Raw genomic sequence first — 24,016 nt, 5'->3', positions numbered from 1 at the left:
GCCCAGATCTGACCTCATAAGCCTATGACCTTCTGAATGATTCAAGGTTAAAGGGCAAGGATGGAGGACAGCAGGGAAAGCAGTTAAATATGAAAAAGTTAGCATTAGGCGGACCAGGACAATTATGGACAAATTATAGAAGAATTGTTTTTTCTTCTGCTGAGGATGAAGGCAGATCTCAGGGCAGGAGGCAGAGGAGATGGATCTGGGGGCTGTACTAAGGGAGAGCTCTTCAGCCCTTGGCACCAAAGAGGGGTGTGGGCTCTTGGGGGAAATGTGGGGTAGTTTTCCTGGGGGCTACCCCACGAGGGACCAGTCAGTGTCCCATGGGGGTGGCGGGATGAGAGATGATAGGTGGCAGGAGGGTGGGCAACTTAGGACTCAAACAGGAGAGGCTGGTCTGGGTGACCTTGAACTGACCCTTTCTCACTCAGGAATTTTTTCAGCTTGTGAATGTAGGAAGAACTAGGCCCTTTTAAAGACAGAGGAACTGAGCCCAGGATAGTTAGGATGAGCTAGCAGCTGGGTGGATCCAGGGACCTCGGCTTTGTGCTTCATCGTCTCAAACTCTCTCCAGCCTCTGCAATATGTCAACACAAGGTGACCTCTCCTGGCCTCTTCCCTCCTGCTGCTGCCAAGGTTTCCAGAGAGTCAGCATCCCCCGTTGGCCCAACTTGGAGGAAGCCACCTCTGCATCTCCCAGGTTTCTATACATTTTACATGCAAAGAAATGCATCTCTAATGGTGGAATTCCAGTCCCTTTGATCTGTGAAAGCTGTATTTCTGGACAGGCTCCTGCTTTTAGCCCATTCCAGGTAGGGTGGGGGAAAATAGGGTTGAGTCTGAACAGGGACACTAGGTATGGCAGACCCAGCCTGTCCCAGTTGCTGCAGGGCAGAGACATCTTCCAGCAGCCCCCTGCCTGCCCCCAGGAGAAGACTGCTGAATACTAGCCACGCCAAGCTGGGGATTTTCAAAGTCTCCCTTTCCACTCAGACCTGCTTCCTAGGACACTCAAAGCCTGGAGGGCAGAGAGCAGAGCAGCCCTGGGGAACAGTCCTTGGCGTTGGCTCGCCCACGGTGGCATTTTTAAGGGTGGTTAAAAATATCTTTCTGAGCTCAGTGCCAGCTACTGCCACCATGAGCACCCCAGTTTCCAGGGTCCTGTCCCCATGCCCATTCCTGTCCTCAGCAGCACCCCTGCCTGTCCACACATGCCACAGGGAAGCATAGGACCCCAAAGGGGCCCAGGCCACCTTCTAGCCTGCAACTGCCACCGTGGTCCCTGTGGCAGGACACCAGCACACACGCACGTAGGAGCCACTAGAGAAGGTGATTTATGATCAGAAACGCCACGGCACATGCCTAATGAGCTAATTAAACAAGAGCATAAATAATTACTCCCCATCAGGGTAAAAGGACGCGGGTGGCGAGGGATGGGATGCGCTGGGCTGAGGAGCTGGGATGGTGGCAGCGTGGGACCCGCCACACTGCACAGGGAGGGCACACACTCCCTTTTTCCACTGGGAATGGTGAGCTGGACCTCATCCAGGTCCCAGGCCCAAGGATTCTGTCAGAAAAACCATCGCAACACGCTGCTGAGCTGCTTCTCGGAGGAGGCTGCGTCCTGCTACCATTTTATAGAGGTGGACATTCAGGAGCCAAGGGGTCTAGAGACACAGCTCAGATTGGGACACCGCCCTCAGCTGGTCCCCTGGCTCCCACCTTGTTGCTACAGTGTGTTCTCCCTGCAGCAGTCCAAATTTTCTTTCTCAGTCACACCATGCCAGTCTCCTACTTTCAATCTCTCAGTGGCTCTCACCTTTTTCAGGACAAAATCCAAGGCCTTACCCTGGCCTATGTGGCCCTATCTGCTGAAGCCCCATCCGGGCCTCAACCTCACTCCCTGCTACTTCCCCTCAGATACCAGAGTCTTTACTGCCTCTCCAATGGTGTGAGTGCAGCCTGCCCCAGGGCCTTTGCACCAGCTGCCTCCTCTGCCTGGCCCTTTCTCTCACTCCATTCAGGTCTCTGCTCCAATGTCGTTCCTCAGCGGGGCCATTCCTGACCACCCATATAATACAATAGTCCCATTTCCTGTCTCCTTACCCTCCTTGTGCACGTTTTTAATCCTGTTTCTCTCTCCCCCACAAGAATGTAAGATCCTTGAAGGCAAGGACCTTGCCTATCTTGTTCCAACCCTGGGTCTTGATCGGACTCTCAATACAGATCTGTTGGTTGAATAAGTGAACATTGAGATCAATGAATATCAGTGCCAAATCCAGAGTTTCCCTAACCACCCATCATTTATCTACTCAAAACTAGGCTCTGGTTCTTGCTGCCAACATGAGCAAGCTCAAAGCTGGGCCACTGGCTCCACCACTTCCACATCACCTCCCTGGGGCTCAGAGTTCTCATCCAGCAATTGACAAAAAAGGGCCCCACCTCTCAGGGCTGGTGATGACAATCAGATAAAAAAACACACAGGAGATCGTCAGGACAGTCCTGAAATGTAGCAGGGGCTTGGGAACATAGCAGCTGGGAGTGACAGGCAGGACCACCCCCGTCTGCCCTCTTCCCGCCTCTCTGCACAAACCTCCTGTTATTTCAGTGGACCCGTGGTTCTCGAAGTGTTGGTCCCTGGACCAGCAGAAGAGCAGCAGCATCGCTGAGAGACTGTGCTCACAGTGCAGATTTCCAGAGACCCCACTAGGCTGACCGAATCTGAAACGCAGGGTTAGTCCGACACAGGCTCCGGCTTGAGAACTACTGCCGTAGAGACGGCCGATCGGCTCGGGTCGTCGGGAGTTGCATGGCTGAGTCCTGGCGTGGTGGTGGGTGGGTGGCCTTCCCTGGCCCTGGGTCTGGTGGTGGAACGTGCCTCGACTAATATGAATGGCAGGCGTGATGCCAGCAGAACCTGATGCTTGCCCCTCCTGTTGACTTGCCCACCTGCATCCCTGTTCTCCTCTCCCCATGAGAAAAATAGACCCGGATGATGCCTGTCCTCCCCTGGGACTCCAGAATAAGCCACAGTGAGAAGATCCCAACCTGGAACTTAGAGCCAGCGCAGCCCAGCCCAACTGAGGCCAGTTTAACCCAGAGCCAGGAAGGAGGAAATTAAATATTAGTGGCTGCAGCCACTAGACACAGACCGCAGCAGCTGGCTGACACCCCGCCACCCCGCCTCACATACCTCCCTCTGTCTCTTTCTTCACTGGTTCCACCTAGAACAGCTACCTTCTCCCAGCTTCCCAAATCCCACCTGTACCCCAGGGCACAGCCTCTACTCCACCAGCTCTCAGAAGTCCCCGTACTGTCCTGCCAGCCCAGGCATCGGATGCACTTTAGTAAGCTCATGAAAAAGCTCAGGAGGATAAATTTCTCCAGGCAATTCATTTCCGTGTTAACCTTTGAAGGGGCCAATTACTCAGCCGAAAAGCTCTTTAACTTATCACCACTAACTCATTACCTAGTTAGAGGTTCCGTGTTTAATAATTCTATTTGACATTGAATTTCCTGACACTTGTCTTCTTTATCAGGCAATCCGAGTTGGTCCCCATGTCTGGCTCAGTATTACCACCCTCAGCCTCAAGCCAGCAGCCACAGAACGAGGGGGACCCACGTCAATTAGAAACAACCCTCTTCTGAATAATCAGGGGGCTTCTTCATCGTACAGTGCAAGGCCCACGATGCTCTTGTGACTCTTCCCATTCACCACCCCCGTCATCTGAAGATGATGGGCATTAATTTGACATCTGGCCCTGAACCCTTCTGTCACCCACAGGGTACCCACACTCACCGCCCACACACGTGCCAGACCGCAGGCCTAATTGGCGAGAACTGAGACGTCCGGCCTTGCTTCCCTCTGCGACCCCTTGTCAGAATCGGGTACCAGTAGTTAATTTGGACCCGGAAGCACTGGTAGAGGAACCAGAAGGAGTCGACACAGGTGGTCTCGCTGGGCAAGCTTCACTATGGACCCCACGTGCCTAGAACATGCCCCCTCGCTGTCCTCCTCGTCCCCCCCCCCCAGGGCCCCAAGGGCAAGGACCCCTGGGATCCACCCCCGCTGTCTCTGTAATGGGCAGGGGGCTGCACCTGGCCAGCTCTACCATGGCCAGGCACTGCTGGGAAAGCCCTGGGCAGTGTCAGCAGACTCAGGACCAGGAGGTTGCCTGCCACAGTCCCCAGGGCCCAGGGAGCTCCCAAACCAGCCCTGAAACACTGAGCTTCCTTTGTTTATGTGTTTGCTCATTGCCAGCACGTGTTAATTGTACAGCAAGCTTGGAACGTGCGCCCCGCCTGTCTACAGTTTTCCCCATTTCCTGACCCCCTTTCCAGACCCTAAGAGTTCCTCTTCTACTTTCACGTCTTTTTTTTTTTTTTTTTTTAAGTTCCCATGTATGAGAGAAACGTGGTGTTTGTCGACCTGTGTCCGGCTAATTCTGCTTGACATGATGTCCTCCAGTTCCATCTATTTTCATGCAAATGGAAGGATTTCATTCTTTGTGGCAGGTATTTTCTGTATCCATTCATCTGTTTATAGGCTCCAGGCTGACTCCACAGCTCAGCTCCTGGGAACAGTATCTCCGCAGTGTGCTGGCCTTGACTCTTTCAGGCCTAGCCCCTGGAACGCTCTGACCAGAGCAGGTCCTAGTTCTAGTTGTGGCTTTTTGCAGAACCTGGTCCACAGTGGTTGCGCTGATTCACATTCCCGCCGTGCACACGGGCTTCTTTCACATGACAGAAACAAGCCCTGGGTCTGGATGAGCTGCTGTCATCCGATCTCCACAGCTGGAAGAGCTTCACACCTTTTGAGGATGGTGCTCTTTCATGTCTGTCGGCTCCTTCCAATTTCCAAACCATTTTGTGAGGTAGCCAGCTAGTTAGAGTTGGCTCCATTCCACAGATGAGAAGCCCAAGGCTCAGACAAGGAAGGACAGGGCAGCCACCTCTGGGGCCCTAGACTCAGCTAATACAAATGACTGCAGCAGCTGCAGGGCCAGTTCTTGTTTCCAAAGGGTTTTCACAGACACTGCTCTTTGCAGGTGCCATGTTCTAGATGAAGCAAAGTCCCAGAGAGGTCACAGTAGAGCCGGGGTCCAACCTGGGTCTTCCGACTGCTTCTCTCCCTAGAAGTTAAGGATCAACCCCCCAGCTATGAATCTATAGAAGCTGTCGACCAGCACTGCCCAAGCCCCTGGCCATCCTGGGCACAGTGGCACTATGCCCAGTGGTTACCACGGGAGTTTTGGGAATCCTGACTTCTGGGTACAGCCCGGGTGGACTCACAAACTCTTTGTGGAACCCACAGCTCTTCAGGGGACTTGGAAGCGCAGCTGGGCTGGGGGCAGTGGGTGGTGGGAAGCCTTGGGCATGGGGTGAACACCTGAGCTCACACTGTCCCCTCCCTGGCCATCCCAGGCTCTGATGGGGCTTGGAAGAGATGGGTCCTGTGAACACACCGGGGAAAGTCTGGTGTCAGACCAGTGCTCAGTGTGGTTCTAGTGACCACCAGCAGCAACACCGTCCCCAAGTCCCTACGGTCCTCCCAGCCCAGCCCCTTCCTCTGCAAACCTTTTTTGGGGTTTCATGGTCTGAAGTCAATGGTATCTCCATCCCACCCTTCCAACTAAGCAAACGTGTATGTAGTTACCAGAGGGCGGGTTCCCTGGTCCTCACTTACTAGCGGGGAAACAGCTTCACCTCTCGGGTGGGAGGTGGATGAGTGTTACAGTCTCGCCCCTGTGAATCATCCCTTCCTCAGAGACGGCTCCAGTCGGAGCTCTTTGGAGAGTAAAGAGGGAATGACATGCAGAGAAATTAGTCACCTCTGAACGCTTGCCCTGAAGGTTTTGGAATCCAAGTGTTGTCACCTTCTTGATCTGAGCAGGGCAGGATAAAGAGTCAATGACAGGATCTGAAACACTCTTAGAAGGCACCCTGGTACCGTCTCCCCTGGGTGTGAGCCTGCGGTGGGTTTTGAAATTCCACCATTAGAGATCTACTCCTTTGGGTTTTACAGAGCTCCAAACTGAAATGCAAATATTTCAAAAAGTAGGTACACACCGTAGACCTCCATCCCTTGCAATGGATCCCTCATCGTATCATCTTCCAGGTTTACAGTTCTCTAGGTTTTGAAAAATGGAGACACAAGAGGCATCCTGGCAAACAGAGGCAAGATGTTGCCCGAGAAGCAAAAGTGGGAGGCTCCTCCTAACATAAGTACTTACTTATGTTACCAGTGTGTCCTAGTTGACCGTGAAGGATGCTCTTTCCAAGACGTGACTTCATTCTGTCCTCACCCCATCCTATGAACTATACATAAAGGAATCTGTTCCCATTTTACAGATGAAAAAATGAAGATTGAGAGCAGTGAAGAGATCTGCTCTGGTCTCAGCACCAGTGAATAATGGAGCTAGGGTGCATGCAAAGGCCATGAAAGTGCTGGCTGCCTCCCTATCTTCTCTGGATCACTGCAGTGCACTGTGCTGGAGTTTAAAACAAAACATTTCCCAGACTCCCTTGCAGAAATGCGCACCACTGAGGTGTGAACAGAAGTAATTGGATGGGGCTTCTGAGAAATCTCTCACTTTTTCCTCTTGCTCTTCTGTTTTTCATCTGTCCTGCTGACTGAAAGACAGCTGTGATAGCTAGGGTTCCAGCAGCTACTTTGTACTATGAAGTGACCTTAAAGACAGAAACTGTGTGCTGAGGATGGCAGGGAAGAAAGACAGAAGGAGCTCGGCCCCTTGTGACCGTGCTGCACAGAAAACCAGACCTGAACTCTCTTCCACTGAATTTCTCTCAACAGAGGGACATCAACTCCTGTGGATGTAAGCCAGGTTAAATCCACTTTTCTGTTCATCTGCTTTCTCTGTGAGACCGCTGACAGCTTGCCACTCCTCCATGGCTCACCTGATGGGTACGGGATGCAGAGATCTTCGTCTTGCCCAGAATTCCTGCTAGCTGGTCCCGGTGGCTGTCTCTAGGTGGACTCAAGGTTCTGGCTGGCACCTCTCTGTCTGCTTTGTGCCAACATTGCTGGAATTTGGAAATGTGGGGAAACAACAAAAGTTGACAGAGAAAACTCCTGTGACTCTGGCAGGATTCCCCACTCTTCCCAGAAAGAGAGGCCCCAGTTGTCCCCACCCCACGTCTCCAGGCTTCATGAACGCTCTGCGTCATCTGTGAGGTGTGCCTGCAGCAGGGTCCATGGCGCGGTGGGAAAGGCCGGGTCTGGGAGACTGTATTTCTTATGCTTTGCCTTGTGAAACTTAGGGAATCTACTCTATTCATCTGAGACTTGGATTTACCAACTACAAAGTGGGTACAATATTATTTGCCCGACCCCTACTTATGGATGTCAGATACCAATGATCCATGTGGCAAAATCTGTGGAAGTGTGAGATTCAGGGCAGGCTGATTTTGGTTTGGGCTTTGCCTAAGGAGCGGACTCTTGCCCCGGTCACCCCAGTTTCCCCTTCCTGCCTTTCTCTTCTTCTGCCTGTGGAAGCTCAACCCACCTTTTCAGGAGAAGCCAGACTGGGGACACAGCTGATCCAGGAGCTTCCCCAGGGTTGGTGGCAGACCCTGTCCTGGCATGCCCCTTTCCCTTTAGGGTGCCCCTGTCCCTATCCGCTTTTCCCCAGGCTCCCGGAACTCTGGGTGCCAGCTGATGAGTAAATCTCCCTCCTTCCTCTGGTGGAGGTGGCTGTGTTTTCCTGGGTTGGGGGCGGAGCTCTGCCAAGGTGTGACAGATAAGCTCCGGCTGCAGTGGAAACGGTCTAAATCTGTCTTCTTGTCCTTCCCGCCCCCCCTCCCCCATGGGAGACAGAGCGGCAGTAAGAGATGCACCCTCCAGCCCGCCAAACTTAGTAAGCTGGAATGTCTGTCGGGGTGGGGAGGGCGTGACGGGAGTGTGCAGACAGATCAGGGGCCCTCCTCCCACAGACCCTCTCCTCGCCCATGTGGAGATGCTGCGCTGGTGATCAGCGACATGGAGGAGACTCTGCATCCTGGCTAATTCCACACTGTGCTTTGGAAGCATGCTCACTGCTCCCCTGGCCCTCCTGGGGACTGTTCCAACATCACGCCTGGTGACAGATGTTCTTGACGACCCTTAGAGACAAGTGTTTGTGAATGTCACTCGGGCTGATAATGACATGCAGGGCACTTAACTTCCCATGTCACATCAGGGATGAGGTCCAGCTGGCCGGGTTGTTGCTCCCTCTGGGGCAGGGAGTGGGGGACGCCCCTCCCATCTGCCTACTCCTCTTTCCTGATATGTCCCCGTCGATGCTAGCCCCATTCTGGAAGGGTAGGCCCTGGCCATGAGAGATGTGACTGCCAGCTCTCCCCAGTCACTCGGGAAAGAGGCCAGGCCCCGTTTGAGGATTGTTTGTGGACAGCATGTCCCGGTGCCCGCCTGCAGGGCTCAGCCATGTGCACTGGGGAGGACGAATGCCTTGGGAGGGCAGCCAGGGTCATTAGGCAATTAGGGAGCTTGTTGTGTGACAGAAGAGCAAGGTTCTGTTGCACTGTCAGATCCCAATCCCACCCGAGCCAGCCGGAGTTGGCATTACCCAAGCCGGCACGGCACCCCTGGAGTGCAGGACAGTTCCTGCCAATGGCCTGTGTCTACCTGGGGTTGGGCCCTCTGAACCTCCATCTAGATTCTTGTTTCTGACCTGAGGACCTGGGGTTGAAATGCCCACAAGACAGGTCTCCCTAACACTGGGGCGCCAGATGCTGCAGCGGTCCCAACACGTAAAAGCAGGCAAGTGTAGCAATGGCAGGAGCTGCATCATCCTGCTCATGGGGTTCTGGAAGTCTGAAGTGAAGCCAGAGCTTCAAAAGGCCAGGGTCATGTAGGTCAAGTGTTTCCACTCCTGCCTGAAGGTCGGGGCACCTGCTTGGTATCCCTGGGCTGGACCAGCTGGGGTCTCCTCAGGGTCTTCTCAGATGGGCAGCCCACAGCTCCCAACGGCTCTTCCTTAGGCTGCTATGGGGCAGCATCAAAGCTCATCTTCATTCTGAGCAGGTCACCAAATGTCGACACAATAGCTGGGTGGGCCAGGACTTACTGGGCGCTGAGGATACAGAGACAGTAGACAAGAATAACAGGTGCTGGAGAGGGAGGTGGGTGGAAAGCTGACGCCCAACCTCTCAGCCTGTGGAAAGCAGTGGGAGGGGTCTGTAAAGCTGGTGCTCTCAGAATTTAATTCTTGCAAAGGACCAGTGCCTGCTGTCCTCTCTCTGTGTGTGTGTGTGTGTGTGTGTGTGTGTGTGTGTGTGTGTGTGTGTGTTCCTTCTCCTACCCATAAGTTCTTCAAATAAGTTAAAGGAGCTTCCTACATCCTCTCATCTCCGAGGTCAACTTCACCCCATCTCACATGAGTTTCCAGGATCACATTCTCATCCACAACCTCTGGAGACATTGCAGTTTGTGTACGTGACCCCTAAATCCGGACCATCCTAAATTAAATCTCTTCGGGCCCCACTCTGACCAGTCTGAATGACTCAGTATCATTAACCTCCCCTGATCTGAGCAGCAGACCTCGACTAATGCAGCTAAGAACCCTGGGAGCTTCTTGGCGCCTCCAGCACTTTGTGACTGTGGTGTTTGGAGCAAGGACAGCTCTGAGCCTATGCACATGGAACTCCAGTCAAGGCAGGGTTTCCTCACCTTGAACTTGGGCAATTGCAATTAAGTCCTTGAACCAAGCTAGATAGGTAGGTAGACAGACAGACAGATGACAGATGGGTAGACATGACAATTTTTCAAGCATATTTTCTCCATAGATAACATGCCAATGAGACATATTGAGCTGCACAGAAATGGGTCCAGTCGCTGGGGTGTGAGTCAACCACCTTCTAGCATGTTCACATCAGCGTCAGAATCACGGTGGCTATTTGATCAGTTCATACTTCTCCATTTGTCCTCGGTACAGCACGCGGGTTTGTCAAATGTCCCACACATTTGTGATAGGCTGTTTGTGCTAGTGACTCAGCCAGTGGAACCCCCTAGGGTGTCTGTCCAGTTCACCTGTCACTCCAGAGATTCCGGCCCACTTCCCTGGAGGGGCAGTAGGTGGGTACAGTGGAGAGCACTGTAGGGAGGATGTCCTCCAGGAGCACTGTCCTCGGGCCTGTCAAGGGGGCAGATAACAAGGTCAAGAACTACTGGTCCACGACGTCTCCTGAAGATAGGGGTTCAATAACTTGGCCAGATTTGTCCTTTGCAAACCCATATTGGGTCAGCAGTCTTGGCAAGGGTTCACTGTCATCTAGTGAGAAAGCCTTTTCTAGAATTTTCTAGGGACTTCATGTCCACTCTTGCACCCTAAGCTTTAGTGTTTATTCCTTTGAAAAGCAGAATATCTTTCTTCCTCCTCCTCTGTCTCAGAGTCACAGCTTGCAAATCTTGCCTCTGTGCTCCTCCAGCCCTGGCATGTGGCCTGCGGGGTCCAGCACTCCTGCATGACACTGCCACGCATGTCTGTTGGGCTTGGATGTCCCTCTTCCTGGTACCAGCCTCATCCCTCCTGGACTGGGCTCTGGAAAAGCACAGACTGCCTGGATCTGGATTCTGTCTCTGCTACTTACCTGCAGGGGAACACCTCTGGCAGGTTTCTTGTATGTAAAGCAGAGCGATCAGTTGTGCCCCTGGGGTTTCTCCAGAACCAGGCGCTTTGCCTGCATTAAGCCCTTAGAACAGGGACAGCAGGGCCTCCCCCCAGGCAGCTTGCACACCCCACTGCCCCCTGCCCCTTGCTGGAAGATGGAGGCCAGCCCCGGCCCAGTGTCTTTGCCTCTGTCTGCTCTTTGCAACTTCTTTCTTGACCAGCTTTTCTTCTTCTTGCTATGAATACAGACTAAAAACCCCTTTTGGGCTGCTTCTAGGCTGTCTTTAATATCCATCTTCCTAACGGGGCTTCCCTCCCTTTTTCAGTCCACCTTCTGGTCAAAATCTAAGCATGGTAGAGAGTCTATGAAGCCTGCTGATACCTGTTTTTTTCTTTTTGTTTTTTGTTTTTCTCCTCATAGGGATATTTCACTTTCTCAAATCCAGTTTCTTGCCTAGAGTCTGCTGTTCTCTCAGCCATGTTCCCATTAGGACGCTGGACAGCTTGACCACAGTGGTTGAGTCTGGGCATTGCAGCCAGGAACCGGGGTACAAATCACATCTTATTGTTTGACTTCGTGTTACCACATAGGAATAGTTGAAGCAATTCACTTATAAAGAGAAAAGGTTTATTTGGCTCATAGTTCTGGAGGTTCAAGTCCAAAGTCAGGAGTCCCTTTGTTCTGGGCCTCTGGTGAGGTCACCAGATGGCAATGACAGGAAGCTGGGTTGGAGCAAACTACTCAGAGGGAGAAAGGCAGACCTTGGAGTCCCACAGTCTTTCCAAGGGCACTAAGACCTAGGGACCTGCCACAAGGCCCCACCTCTTAAAGGCCCACAGCACCTTCTGATACTACCATGGACAGGACCATGCCTTTATAGATGGACCTCTGGGTGACAGGCACCCAAATCACAGCAACAGCCCCTCCTCTTTCTGGCTGTGTGACCTTGGGAGAGTTCTGTCAAATTCTCTTGACCTTTTATACTTCGTGGTATGTCCAGGAGGATTAAATGAGAGAGTGCCCGCAAAGCTGAGCATCGAACACACAGTAAGACTGCAAACATGCTGGCTGGTGAGCACTCTCGCTATTATTTGGCTCCAGACCCACACTTAACATTTTTCTCCCAAATTTTGGAAGTCTGTCTTCTTAAAAATAAGACTGAATTGTATATGTAAACTTCCTCTTCCAGGAAGACGACCGGAAGCCCTCCCCTCTCTGCCCCCCAGGTATTTTTGAGACCTCACTTTGGTAACATGGGCGTGTCACTGCCTGGATGCACACATCTTCTCTGCAGTCCTCAGCTCTGTTCCCCTCCCCCCCACACCTGTCGCCAGCCTCAGAGCCGGTGGCTCTTTCCCTTCACGCTTTTTATCAAAGTCAAGACCATATAATAAATTCACAAGGGAAGAAATAGACATATTTTCAAAAGGTCAACCTCCCAAGTTATCAAAGAAATGTAAATTAAAACGAGTTCCATTTTTCACCTCTGGAATTGGCCTAGAGGAAAGGCACTGTGTTCTCAATATTGGCAAAGGTGTGGTCAAGAGGGAGCACTGTCACCTACCACCAGGGGAAGGGTCAGTAAGTGTTCGCAGCTACATGCAAAGATGACAATTTCCTTGTTCAACCAATCATTCAACTCCTAGGAAAATAGGTGCAGGCAATCACTGACGTTGCAGCAACATAATTAAAAAACAAAAATATCCATCCCTGTGCTACTTTTAATATGGAAAAATGGGAAACCACCTGGATGTCCAAGGATTGGAGATCGGTTAAATAAATTATGGTACAGACAAATGAAAAATATGTTCATATTATGGGAACTAAGCAAGCTGTAATGTTGAGTGGAAAGAATTAAGATATAATAGCATATACTAGATTGACCATAAATATCATTTAGAAGTGATATAAAATGGAAGGCACTTTCCAAATGCCTCTGGCTACATTTGGATAATGAGAGTGCAAGTCATTTTTATTTCTCTCTTTATAATTTTTCTTTACTTTCCAAATTTTCTACTATAACTTTAATAAGTAGAAAAATACATGTGTACTTAAGTTTAATGATGTATCTCTATCTGTATACTTTGATGTATGTGCGTATGTACATATGTTCACATTCAAATCTAATACTGCTTTCTTTGCATTCCGAGATACAAAACTGTGGACCGGTCCTGCAGATGTGGGCCAGGGAGTTCCCTAGCCCCGCTCTAGTCCCTACCCCATCACTTGCACCTGTTCTCCCTCTGCTTCCCATCCAGAGACCCATCAACTCACAAAGTTTCAATGACGGATCCAGGGTTCTTGGGCCAGGGACTCTGACACTCTTCTCAAACCAGCATGCATAAAATGAAACATGGGATCTCAAAGGACACCTTGCCTCTCTTGGGTAGGGAGACTCTAGGCCGTGTCCCTCATGTGTCATAGAAACTGAGGCTGGCACAGGAACAGAGCTTGTCTGTAGTCAGCCACCCTGGCCCTGGGGACTCTGTGTATCACTCTGCAAATAAGTTATGCCATGCTACTGCAGCTTTCTGCTCCTCCTCTTTCTACCAGGCCTAGGAAATGAGCCCTTGACTTTCACAGTACTCCACAAAGTCAACATCATTGTCTCCACCTCCATAAGCAGACTGGAGCCCAGAGGGGTCAGCACGGGTGGCAGGATGAACCTCCTGTAAGACCCTGGTCCCACACAAGCAGAGCACAATCCAGAAAGGAATGCTCTTCTTCCTCTAGGGTGGCTTAGAAGACACGGCAGTGGTCTCCCAAAGGAAAGCGGCTGCCTGAGGGCGAAGCCAATCCAGAGGAAAATGGAACTTAGGGGAGGTAAGAAGGCAGGGCAGTTGTGGGGACCTCTGCCCAGCCAAGCCTGAAACAGGTTCCTGACTTTCCAGTTCATGAGCCAACATGTTACTGTGCCCGTTTTATTCTCTCTCTTTCTCTCTCTTCCCCCACCCCTCTGTTTTTTTTAGCCAGTCTGATTTACCTCTCTGCACCCACCTGTCCTATTAAGTCAGGCATAGATTATTCCCATGTTACAAGTGAGGAAACTGGGATAGATCAGAAGAATTAAATGACTAGCAAGTGGTTGAGTCACGATATGAATCCCGTTCTTTCTAACCTAAAAGCTTTGCCAAGGCGAAGGCCAAGTGCCTATCTTCTTGGAGGATTCAGATCTTTCCACCAAGAGGTCTGCTAAAGGCTCCTGGTGCCGCCCCCAGCAGGGCTCATAGCAGAACATTCTGAGGCTTAGGCCAAGGACCAGCTACCACAGGCACAGCAGAGTGGCATGGTCCTGGCGCACACACCCTGTGCGGGTCCTTTACTTAGATTTGCAGTTATTCTGTCTCCTTTTAACCTGCACAAATGGCACAGTGGGCCCCGCAGGCACCGGGGGAAGAAAGAGGTATAGGTGGCAACAGCTCAAAAGCATCATTGCTCCCTCCTCCTTCCTGCCAGATGCAGCCCCTGCCTCTGCCCAGCCCTGGCTCACCTGTAGATCAGGTACCTCGTCGTCGGAGCAGTTGTACTGCAGCTGGTACATCTTCACCCGCGGCGCTGACTTGCTGACCGACCACTTGACCAGGCCGAGGTGGTGGTCACATCGGACACCAGGCACGGCCCTTTCCGGGGTGCTTTTGGAGGCTCCCCGCCCCCACTGCCCCCACCGCTCCGGCCAGTCTTGCTGGAGCCGGTGATGTCGGAGAGGCGGGACTTGGGGGCGCCGAGCGGGCTGGTGCTGTTGCTGAGGTGCGGCAGCTGAACGATGGAGACCTCCACGGTGGCCGTGGCCTCCCCCGCCGCGTTGGCCGCAATGCAGGTGAAGGCGCCACTGTCCTGAGACGTGGTGATGAGGATATCCAGGGTGCCGTTGTCGTACACAGCGGTCCTTGAGGAGTTCCCCACCACCGGTCATCAGGCGCTACCCAGTGGATAAGGGGGCTGGGGTCCCCGATGGCCTTGCACTTGAGCGTGGCCGCCTGGCCCTCCAGGACCAGCAGCTTGTGCGTGTGCTGCGTGATGAGAGGCGGCTCACACACGAACTCCTCCTCGCGCACGTGCCAGAAGTAACGGCCCTTGAGCGCGCCCGGGGAGCCGCAGGTCTCCAGGGTCATCGTCCCGCGCGAGCCTCCGCAGCCAAAGCAGCTCGCAATTGCAGTGCAGCGGGTTCCCCCCGAAACTGAAGGACAAGGGCGGGGCAAGGGTGTGGCGGTCAGGGCCGAAGCCTGGGAGCGGGCAAAGATGGGATCTGGCGGCAGCTTCTGCAGCCTGTTGGAGGTGAGGTCCAGGCGGGCCAGTTTCTGCAGGTCAGCAAACGTGCCCTCGGCGATGTGGTCCAGCAGGTTGTGGTCCAGGCTCAGCTGGTGGAGGTTGACCATGCGCCGCACGGAGTCCCAAGGCAGGCCGTGCAGGTTGTTGTAGGAGAGGTCCAGGTCCTCCAGCGTCAGCAGGAAGTCCTCGAAGGCATCATCGGCGATGCCCGCCAGCTGGTTGTTGTTGACGATGAGGTGCTGCAAGTTGACCAGGCCCCGGAGGGTGTCCTCCCCCAGGCTGGGCAGCCGATTGCTGTCCAGGTGCAGGGAGCGCAGGCTCTCCAGGTCCAGGAGGAGAAGGGCTGGATGTGGCTGATGGTGTTCCTGGACAGAGTCAGGTCCACCAGCCCCGTCATGTTGGCGAAGTCCTGGCGGCCGATGTGGATGATGAAGTTGCCGCCCAGGCGCAGCTCCACTGTCCTCCGGTCGATGTCGGGGGGCACGAAGAGCAGCCCCTTGGAGGGGCACAGGGTCCCCAGTGACTCAGACAGGTTCTGGCAGACACAGTACTTGGGGCAGGCATCCAACCACAGCAAACGCCATGCCAAACGCCAGCAGCCCACCAAGCAGGGTCTCCATGGTCTGGTCACATCGGCCACGGTGCCTGGAAGGGAGGCACAGAAGGTGAAGGTCAGGAGGTGAGTTCCTAAATGCCCTCACAGAGCTTCCTCCCTCCTCAACCCACTGCCTCGCGGAGAGGCAGAGGACCGCCCTGCCCAGGCAAGCTCTCCTGCCTTCTCCTACAGTCCCACTAATTCAGGTCCAGGTTGCTCTTTTCCTTCTAACATCCTATTTAATCAATTCGTTTATTATGCATATTGTTTGTTTCCCTTCTAGAGCTCCAGCTCCATGGGGGAAGGTGCCTCTGTCTGTTTTATGAATTGCTGTATCTCAAGCATCTCGCACACTGCCTGGAACACAGTTGGTGCTCAACAAATATCTGTTGGATGGATGGATGGATGGATGGATGGATGGATGGATGGAAGGTGAGCAGGTGGATGGATGGATGGAGGATACCATATCCAGTGTTCATCCAATAATAGTTGGGTTTGAAGGTATATTATGGCTGTCTTTTGAAGTACAGTGTTACCTTCTTAGTTGGGTTAGGCTTAACAGAAAATAAAATTAGGCTAGCATTCCTTAAGAATAAGGACACGGAACTTAATAAGGACGTGGAACAGACCCATCATTCCAGCTTCTTAGGAGGCTGAGGCAGAATTGCAAGTTCCAGTCCAACCTGGTTAAGATCATTTGTCAAAATAAAATTTGAAAGGGCTGGAAATCTAGCTCAGTGGTAGAGCATCCCTGAGTTCAATCTCTAGTACGAAGAAGAAGGGAGGAGGAGGAAGAGGGGAAGGAGAAGAGAACCTGGGGTGAGTAGGGGACTGGCATTGGAGAATGTCTTCCCCAAGGAGAATCCACATAGTTCACAGTCTCTGAGAGTTGAAGGAAGTGAAAAGGGACGCAGGGAGGGAGGCAAAGAAACCAGCTTCTGAGCACATGCTGGGTCCTCTTGTGGACCCTCACATATTTGGTATCTGAACCCTTACAAGGAAGTGAGAATTAACCTGGCCACGTTGGGTCTTTATTCAAAAATCACTTTGGCTTCCCTGACAACCCTCCCCTGGGTTCCCCGGCTCAGCAGGTCCCTCTCCCCTGCTGGGTATCTCCTCCTTGGAACCTGTCAAGGTCTACTTCACTTGCTATTTTACCTACTTGTCTGGTTTATTGTTTGTAGTCCCTGCTGGCAGCAAAGCCTCCAGGGGAAGGGGCTCTTTTTTACTCACCACTGTATACACCACTGGCACTTAGTAGGCACTTTTGAATGAATCTACTCTCTAGGGCAGAATGCAACAGCAATTTGCTGAAGCCTGTGTGCCTCCAAACCTTAAGGTTTTCTCAGTTGTCCATGTGAGAGCGACTTTATCCACCTTATTTGTTTTGTGCTAAAAGCAACCAATTGAGTTGGACTTTGGGAAAATCATGCACACTGTTGTGCAGCATCATGCAGACCAGCATTTCTCAAACTGCCTTCTAGGAGTGCTAATTGGATTCTGCAAAACCGGCTTCTGAGGCCAATAAGTTGGGGAAGCGCTGCCTACTCGTTTGCTCTTGCAAAAGCTCCAGACATTCACCAGTTCAGAAGAGTTGAGGGAGTCTGCTACAGTAAGACACTGGGTTAGTACTGAATTGTGCTTCACTCCCATTTTTGAAACTCTAAAGCTATCCCTTTAAAGCAACAGTTATTAACATCTTGAGGAAGTAAAGTTCCAGAGGTCCCAATTTGAAGACTATTGATACAAACAAAAAACTAGCAAGTTTTAAGAAAAAGGAATGTGTACAGGAGTAATTTAAAACAGTTTTCCAATCAGAATCTTTATTATGTAGATTCGAATTCCGTCATGGGGCCTGTTGAAGGGTAAATTCCCACCTGAGACCTTTCAAGAGCCAGTGATTTACCCTACATTTCACCTGGAGATGGCACTCTAAAAACAGCCCTGTGGAGCAGAAATACAATGTGAGCCATAAATGTAAGTGTAAATTTTCTAGTGGCTATTTTTAGAAACCTAAAAAAGAAATAGGTAAGATTAATTTTGATAACATTTTATTTCACCCACTATATCCAAAATCCTATTTCAGTACATTGTCAAAACAATTATTAATGAGGCCTTGAACATTGTTTTATTTGTATGAAATCTTCAAAATCGGGTGTGTATTTTATACTTAGCACACATTTCAAATGCTCGCCAGCCACCTATGGACTTTAGTTTCCATAATGGACAGTACTGTGAACCATAGCTCACAGGTCGAATCTCTCTTGCCATCTGCTTTTGTAAATACAGTTTTATTGGAACACGGCCACTCATTCATTTGCATACTGTCTAGGATTTTCTTCCTGCTACGGTGGCAGAGGGGAGTAGTCGCAGCAGATAACATGTAGCCAGCAAAGTTGAACTATCTTGTTCTTTACGAAAATGTCTTCTGACCTCTGTTGTAGAGGATTGTGCTTCTTTCATCGTCTTCATTATGAGTACTCTGTTGAAAAGCATTTATCAAATGCCTCATTCCACCCACTTCTGCTCTGGGCTCCCCTTGGCCGCTGCCAGTCCTGCCAGCACTTATTCTCACCAAGCCCCTGCCTGAGGTGGGCATGCCCTCCCTGCCCCATGTCCAGCCGGGTCCATCTATGCCCGGATGTGGAGAGATGGAAGCTTCCCACCTGCTATCCTGCTCTGTGCATACATGTGTTCTGGCCTTCTGGGTGCCTGCTCAGCTGTGGCCTGATAAAGCAGGGGAAGTCTTCTCCCTGTGGCTTGAGGCGTCCCCTTGGGTTTTCCAGATATTGGGCTCTGTGATGCAGAGTGAAGGAGGTGACATTCCTTTGCCTGCTGTGGCCACCTGAGCTATGTTGAGAGGTGGTACCCCATACTCCCTGGGGGTCAGGGACAGCCATAGCCAAGGAAGTCCCTGGCCACGGCTGGTGGTGGCTGTACAAGCTCCTTGGCCACACGAGGAAGACTGTCTTCCTTGTGAGCTCTTGTCGCTCAGTAACTGCTTCAGTGTTCCAAGGCCACGTGATGCTTCCCTACATTGTCTCATCACGGCACACGTCAGAAATGTATATTTGTCATATGCATCTGGGTCTAGGGCCAAGACTATCCGATGGCCTGTGCTGGTCTCTTCTATTGTCCCTTGGGATCCTCTCTCTCTCCACCAGGGCAATGTGGATGGCTGCCTGCCACATCCTGGGACTCTGCTGCCTGCCCCCAGGAGCCAGCAAAAGTGGTGGCAGCAAGAAGGGAAGGTGGGACACTTGGATGTGCACCCTGCAGCCCAGAGCCCGAAACCCAGGGCCTATTGCTTCAACAGCTCTGCTTTGTAAATGATGCTAAGCAACTGCACTTAAAAAAAAAAAAAAAAAAAGTTTGTTGAGGATTAACAAATGTCTAATGAATTCAGATCTGTGACATAATAGAGCCGGGTAAATATATTTTAAGTAATCAGCATGGAAGATTACTGACAGAGAAGTGACTATTGAATCTTAATTAAAATTGTATTCTGAGAACCGTCACTTAATACATTACTCTAACAGCCAAACAAAAGGCGGTTTAAGCCCCAAGAACAGAGGGAGACAATGAAGGAGTGAATCTGCAATCAGTGCCTAGCCGGTGGGGGTGCGGTGGGAAGAGGTGGAGGAGGGAGTCGGGCAGGTTACTTCACAACCCCAGGGTGTGGGTGGTGGAAGGGAACAAGGAGAGGTGGCAGTTAGGAGACAAGGGCTAGGAGCAGGTACGAAGTCACAAATGAAAGTAGGTGGAAGGGCCGTGGGATTATTTTTGGGCAGAGCTGAGAGCCCTGTGGGATCAGAAGCCAGACTGCGAAAGAGATGCCGGTATCAAATGTCAGGATCAGCTTTGAAGGAGGAGTCCCAGTGAGCTCTGCTCAGCAACCACCAGGGGAGAGGGTGGGGACGCAAGGAGAGGCAGAATCAGAGGAGTCTGAGAGGAAGAGACCCTCTCCCTGCTCCAACCTGCAGTGCCCCCATCAGCCCAGTCTTGGGGGTTTATCCAGGGTAGGAACAATATCTCCTCCCTCCTTTAGATTTCTCCGTGTGGTCCTGGAAAGACTGGAAGGTGAGTGCTGTCACCAGGGCTGAAGGTGCCCTTGTACAGGGAGAAAGTGGTGTCCCCACTGGGCATTTATAGGGCAGGTTAACTGAGCAAACTTGTGCAGTGAGCAACCTGCCCCACCATTCCTTGCACCCCTGAGTATTGCCATCGACATTTTAACCACTACGAAGTGAGGTTCAAAGCAGGTCGGGCCCTCCCAAACTCCCCTAGCTACCCTGGGAAGAACCATAATTCACACTGAGGATTGCCTGGCTCCAGGCCATGCTCAGAGCACAGGAGTTCCCTTTGGAGGCTTCCACACGCCTGGTATACCCAGAGAAACTGGCTGTTTCCACTACAGGATGGCCTAGGAACTGGTGATGCCCCAGCTGTTCCACTCCATTTGGGTACCCCTCTTGGGGAAAGGCCTGGAAGGAACACGGAGGTTCTCAGAATCAGAGGCTGCACCGGCTCAGAAAGACCCCCGTTGGGCCCCAATGGTGGTGAGTCATACACACCTGCACACACACACACGTACACAGAGAGAAATGTACTGGCAATAAATACAGAATTGTGAAACTAGGCTGTGTGTTTGCAATCAAAGGCTCCAGACAGGAGTTTATATTTAAAACAAAAGGAAAAAAGAAAGGTGGGGACAGAGAGTGGAAGAAAAGGAAAGGTCCTGTTCCCGGCTGGAAGACTGCAGGCCCCATCCTTCCCACCCGCTAGGCCCTGCCTCCATCCCCTCTGGGGCCGCCTCCCTGTCAGAATCTCCTCGGTGCTGCTGCAGACGGAAGAAGCAACATTTAGCAGATGGCCGGCTCAGTGTCTGTGCCATCTCTCCACCCCATTTCCATTTAAAAGATACCTTAGCAACCAGCCGGAGCCACCCGCCCCTCTAGCCTGTAAATCAAGCAAGATGCTTGTCTCCAACTTCAGGTAAAAAGAATGGGCCCCTCCAGGGTGCTCCAGGCTGGGAAAGTGTGAATTAATAAGAGTGGGCGGGGCTGGATCTGCCACCTGGAGGCAGCTGCCGGCACCTCCCCTCCAGACTTCCCTCCCAGCAATCTGCTGCTCTGAATCACACATTCCAGAGGAGCCGGGCACTGGCTCTGGGGCAAGGGGTGGGGGGGACCCGGGCCCAGTGGTGCCCATGGACTCGAAAAGTGACAATCTGGACCACAATTATTCTAAGGGTAAGAAAAGCCTCTAGGCTTCAGAGAGCTGATTTCCCAACCCTGTCTCCAGCACTACTGCTTATAGGGATCCTTCTAGAACCACAAGAAGATGTGGGACCTGTGTGATAAGTGTGTGTTGGGTGTCCCCTTGCCTGACAGGGGAGGTACAACCGACTTTGCTGTTGGAGTCAGCTTCCAGCGAGAAAGAAGAGAGCCAGAGGAAGAGCAAGAATCACCAAGAGAGGCCCCAGCCCCCTCACACCCCAGCTGGTGGCAGCAGAAAGACATTTGCACAGAGGATGGGTAAGAGTCTCCCCTGAGCTGCCATGGGGATGGGAGCCACATCTTGAACCCCCAGAGCCCTTCATTAACGAGAGAAGAAGAGCGGCCTTTGCTGGGACAGACAACAGCAAAGAAAAGGGGAAACAATGTCTAAAACATAGAAAGGGAAGAGGAGGCCATTGAGGCTGTTTTAAACTTCTATTGTGCAAGATAAGCAGTTGTTAGCCTAAGTTATTAAGCACAGAATGCTTCCTTCCTGCTCAATGACAGCACCACGCCTCTCTGTCAATGCATCCATGATGGCTTTTATTGTGCTGCAAGGTAATTATGTGTTTGCCTGCCTTCTATCCCCCATTCACCTGGGACCCCCTTCTTGGCAGGGATTGCATTCTGTTCAGCTCTGAATCCCCAGCAGCAAGCCCAGTACCTGGCCTAAGCAGGCACCGGGGATGGGTCTGATGAGTGAATCAGTGAGTGACTGAGCCAGCCACTAGGTGCTTCCCCATGAACAGCTTGGCCTTTGGTGCTTCTCACAGGTCAGTGCCCTCCCACGTGCCGCAGGGGGATGGCTTGTCCCTGTGGGCTGGCCAGGCCTGCTGGGAATGAGTGCCCCCTGGGAATAGTCCCCAGCCAATGCTAGTAGGAGATGGGGGAGAAATACCTCCATTCCCTCTCCCCTTGGCTGGGATCACATTGAGGCATGTTCTATGGTGTCCCCTAGAGAACCCCAGTGGGACTGAGACTCAGTTTCCCTTTAAGTCACCTTGAAACTGCATCTACTGGCCTCCTTCCCTTGCCAGGCCTCATTTTTCCACTTCTCTCCCCATGTTTCCTGAAATCACCCAAATAAACCACTTACGCTGAAATCCTTGTTTCAAACCTGTGCTCCACTTCTGAGGAAGCCAGCCCAAGGCAAAGTTCTTAATTATAATTGTCTTATATGAGCTACCGACAGCCTGGGCTGCGGTGGAGGCGAGACACAGGGGCATGAAAACTGCCAGGAAAACCACGCAGCTTCTCCTCGGCGACCAACGGGCGCACAATTTATTGGAGGAAGGAGACCTCAGTTTGCACAGGAATGACCACAGCCATAGTTCAATGGAAACATCTTCTGCCCAGCGTGGCCGTGACTCGTAGGAGCCCCTGCGCTAATGAGGGTCTGGCCTGGCCTGAGCTGGGTGAGGTGACTGAGGAGTTGGAGAGGAGACCCAGGGCGTGCATGTGAGGAAGGTCAGTGTGGGGCAGCAGGCGTGAGTGACAGCGCTCTGGGGGTGTGTGAGACCGAGGGGTGGGGCATGAAGGGAGCTGAGAGAGGGAGGGATCCGTGTGTCCACGTGACAGGCCCGGGTGGGTGGAGGAGGACTGGTTTCCCAAACTACCCGGATGTGCAGTGCACGTGAGGCTGCGCTGCTAGAGGAAGGGGGGCGAGGGAGTACGGCCTGTTTGTTCGGCTTTGATGGAAACAAATGCTGTTTTGCTGCCGCCTTGTCAACTTCAAATGCATTAATCTCCATGGTTGCCTGTGATCTTTCCCCGTGTTGGGGACATAGACAGCCCATGGCTGGCAGCTCTCTGCATCCATCTAGGCCTCAGACTCGCCCTCCTCCCACCTGCCTTCATTCCACACTCAGGTGTGACTGCGGTGGCTCCGGTGACGCGCGTGCAGATTTCTGCCTTAATTCACGTGTGGCTTTCAAGGTTCTTTCTCTAAAGACACCCTGACCCTATTTCAAGTATCTTTCCCTTGGATGAAATCTTCAGCCAGGAAGCAGCTGTGGAAACCTGGGAGGACCACTCCCTTCTCATCCCAGAGAGCCAGGCTGGAGAATGTGCACACCCAGGGGTGCACTTCCATCCCTGGGGACTCTCAGGGGCTTTGCCCCTTGTCCCTGGTTTTCCCAAGCAATTCCAAATCCAGGGACCCAGCCCTCACCGTCACCACACCTCACATCTGAGTCACAGACGCCTCAGACATGCAGACTGCCCAGCACCCACCCTCCCAGCATCCTCTGGCCCTTCCTGAGGACCTCTTGTCCTTGTCCTCCACAGCATAGGGCTAGTGAAGGGGCAGTGGGATGGATAATTCAAAGCTGCAGATAATCCAAACCTCTTTTCCATTTGGCCGGGGAACATTCTCTATGATTTACTCTCCTCATTATGTTTGGCTCAGGCTAAAATTAAAATTGGCTTTTCACATTCGAGCCCCCCAGGCTGGAGGCTAGCACAGGCCAGATAGTGCTAAAGTTCACTGTGGTGAGTGGACGTGATTATGTGGTGACATCTTGGGGGGACATCAGATTTGAAGTTCATTAGAGGTAAGGGTTGTGTTTTGCCAGCAGGTCGGGGCTCCCCAGGACAGGGGGTGCCCACTTCCTTCACCCCAAGCACTGAGTCCTGCTTCCTAGATCTGAGGCAGATGTTCGCAATGTCCTCCCTCCTCACGGAGCTGCCCTGTGGAGGCCTGGGTCTACCTGGCACCCCGCCCTGCACCAGTATCTGGGCCTGAAATTCCACCATTAGAGATCTACTCCTTTGGGTTTTACAGAGCTCCAAACTGAAATGCAAATATTTCAAAAAGTAGGTACACACCGTAGACCTCCATCCCTTGCAATGGATCCCTCATCGTATCATCTTCCAGGTTTACAGTTCTCTAGGTTTGAAAAATGGAGACACAAGAGGCATCCTGGCAAACAGAGGCAAGATGTTGCCCGAGAAGCAAAAGTGGGAGGCTCCTCCTAACATAAGTACTTACTTATGTTACCAGTGTGTCCTAGTTGACCGTGAAGGATGCTCTTTCCAAGACGTGACTTCATTCTGTCCTCACCCCATCCTATGAACTATACATAAAGGAATCTGTTCCCATTTTACAGATGAAAAATGAAGATTGAGAGCAGTGAAGAGATCTGCTCTGGTCTCAGCACCAGTGAATAATGGAGCTAGGGTGCATGCAAAGGCCATGAAAGTGCTGGCTGCCTCCCTATCTTCTCTGGATCACTGCAGTGCA

The 24,016-nt window shown here is 52.0% G+C and overlaps 1 protein-coding gene and 1 pseudogene across 3 annotated transcripts in view; both read right to left on the bottom strand.

The window, feature by feature from the left end:
* The window catches only part of LOC306665873 (leucine-rich repeat and fibronectin type-III domain-containing protein 2), a 185,336-nt gene that overhangs the window by 20,918 nt on the left and 140,402 nt on the right, over nucleotides 1-24,016 (bottom strand). The gene's annotated exons all lie outside the window — the stretch shown is intronic.
* Nucleotides 14,176-23,635, bottom strand: LOC306666946 (leucine-rich repeat and fibronectin type-III domain-containing protein 2-like; annotated as a pseudogene). The gene is made up of 2 exons: nucleotides 23,602-23,635; nucleotides 14,176-15,546 (listed from the first exon to the last, which is right to left on the bottom strand). The product of its transcript is annotated as a leucine-rich repeat and fibronectin type-III domain-containing protein 2-like (transcript).

The sequence above is a fragment of the Sciurus vulgaris genome, assembly GCF_902686455.1.
Source record: "Sciurus vulgaris genome assembly, chromosome: 7".
In the NCBI taxonomy this organism is placed as follows: Eukaryota; Metazoa; Chordata; class Mammalia; order Rodentia; family Sciuridae; genus Sciurus; species Sciurus vulgaris.
This window is presented reverse-complemented; position numbering and strand designations above follow the sequence as displayed.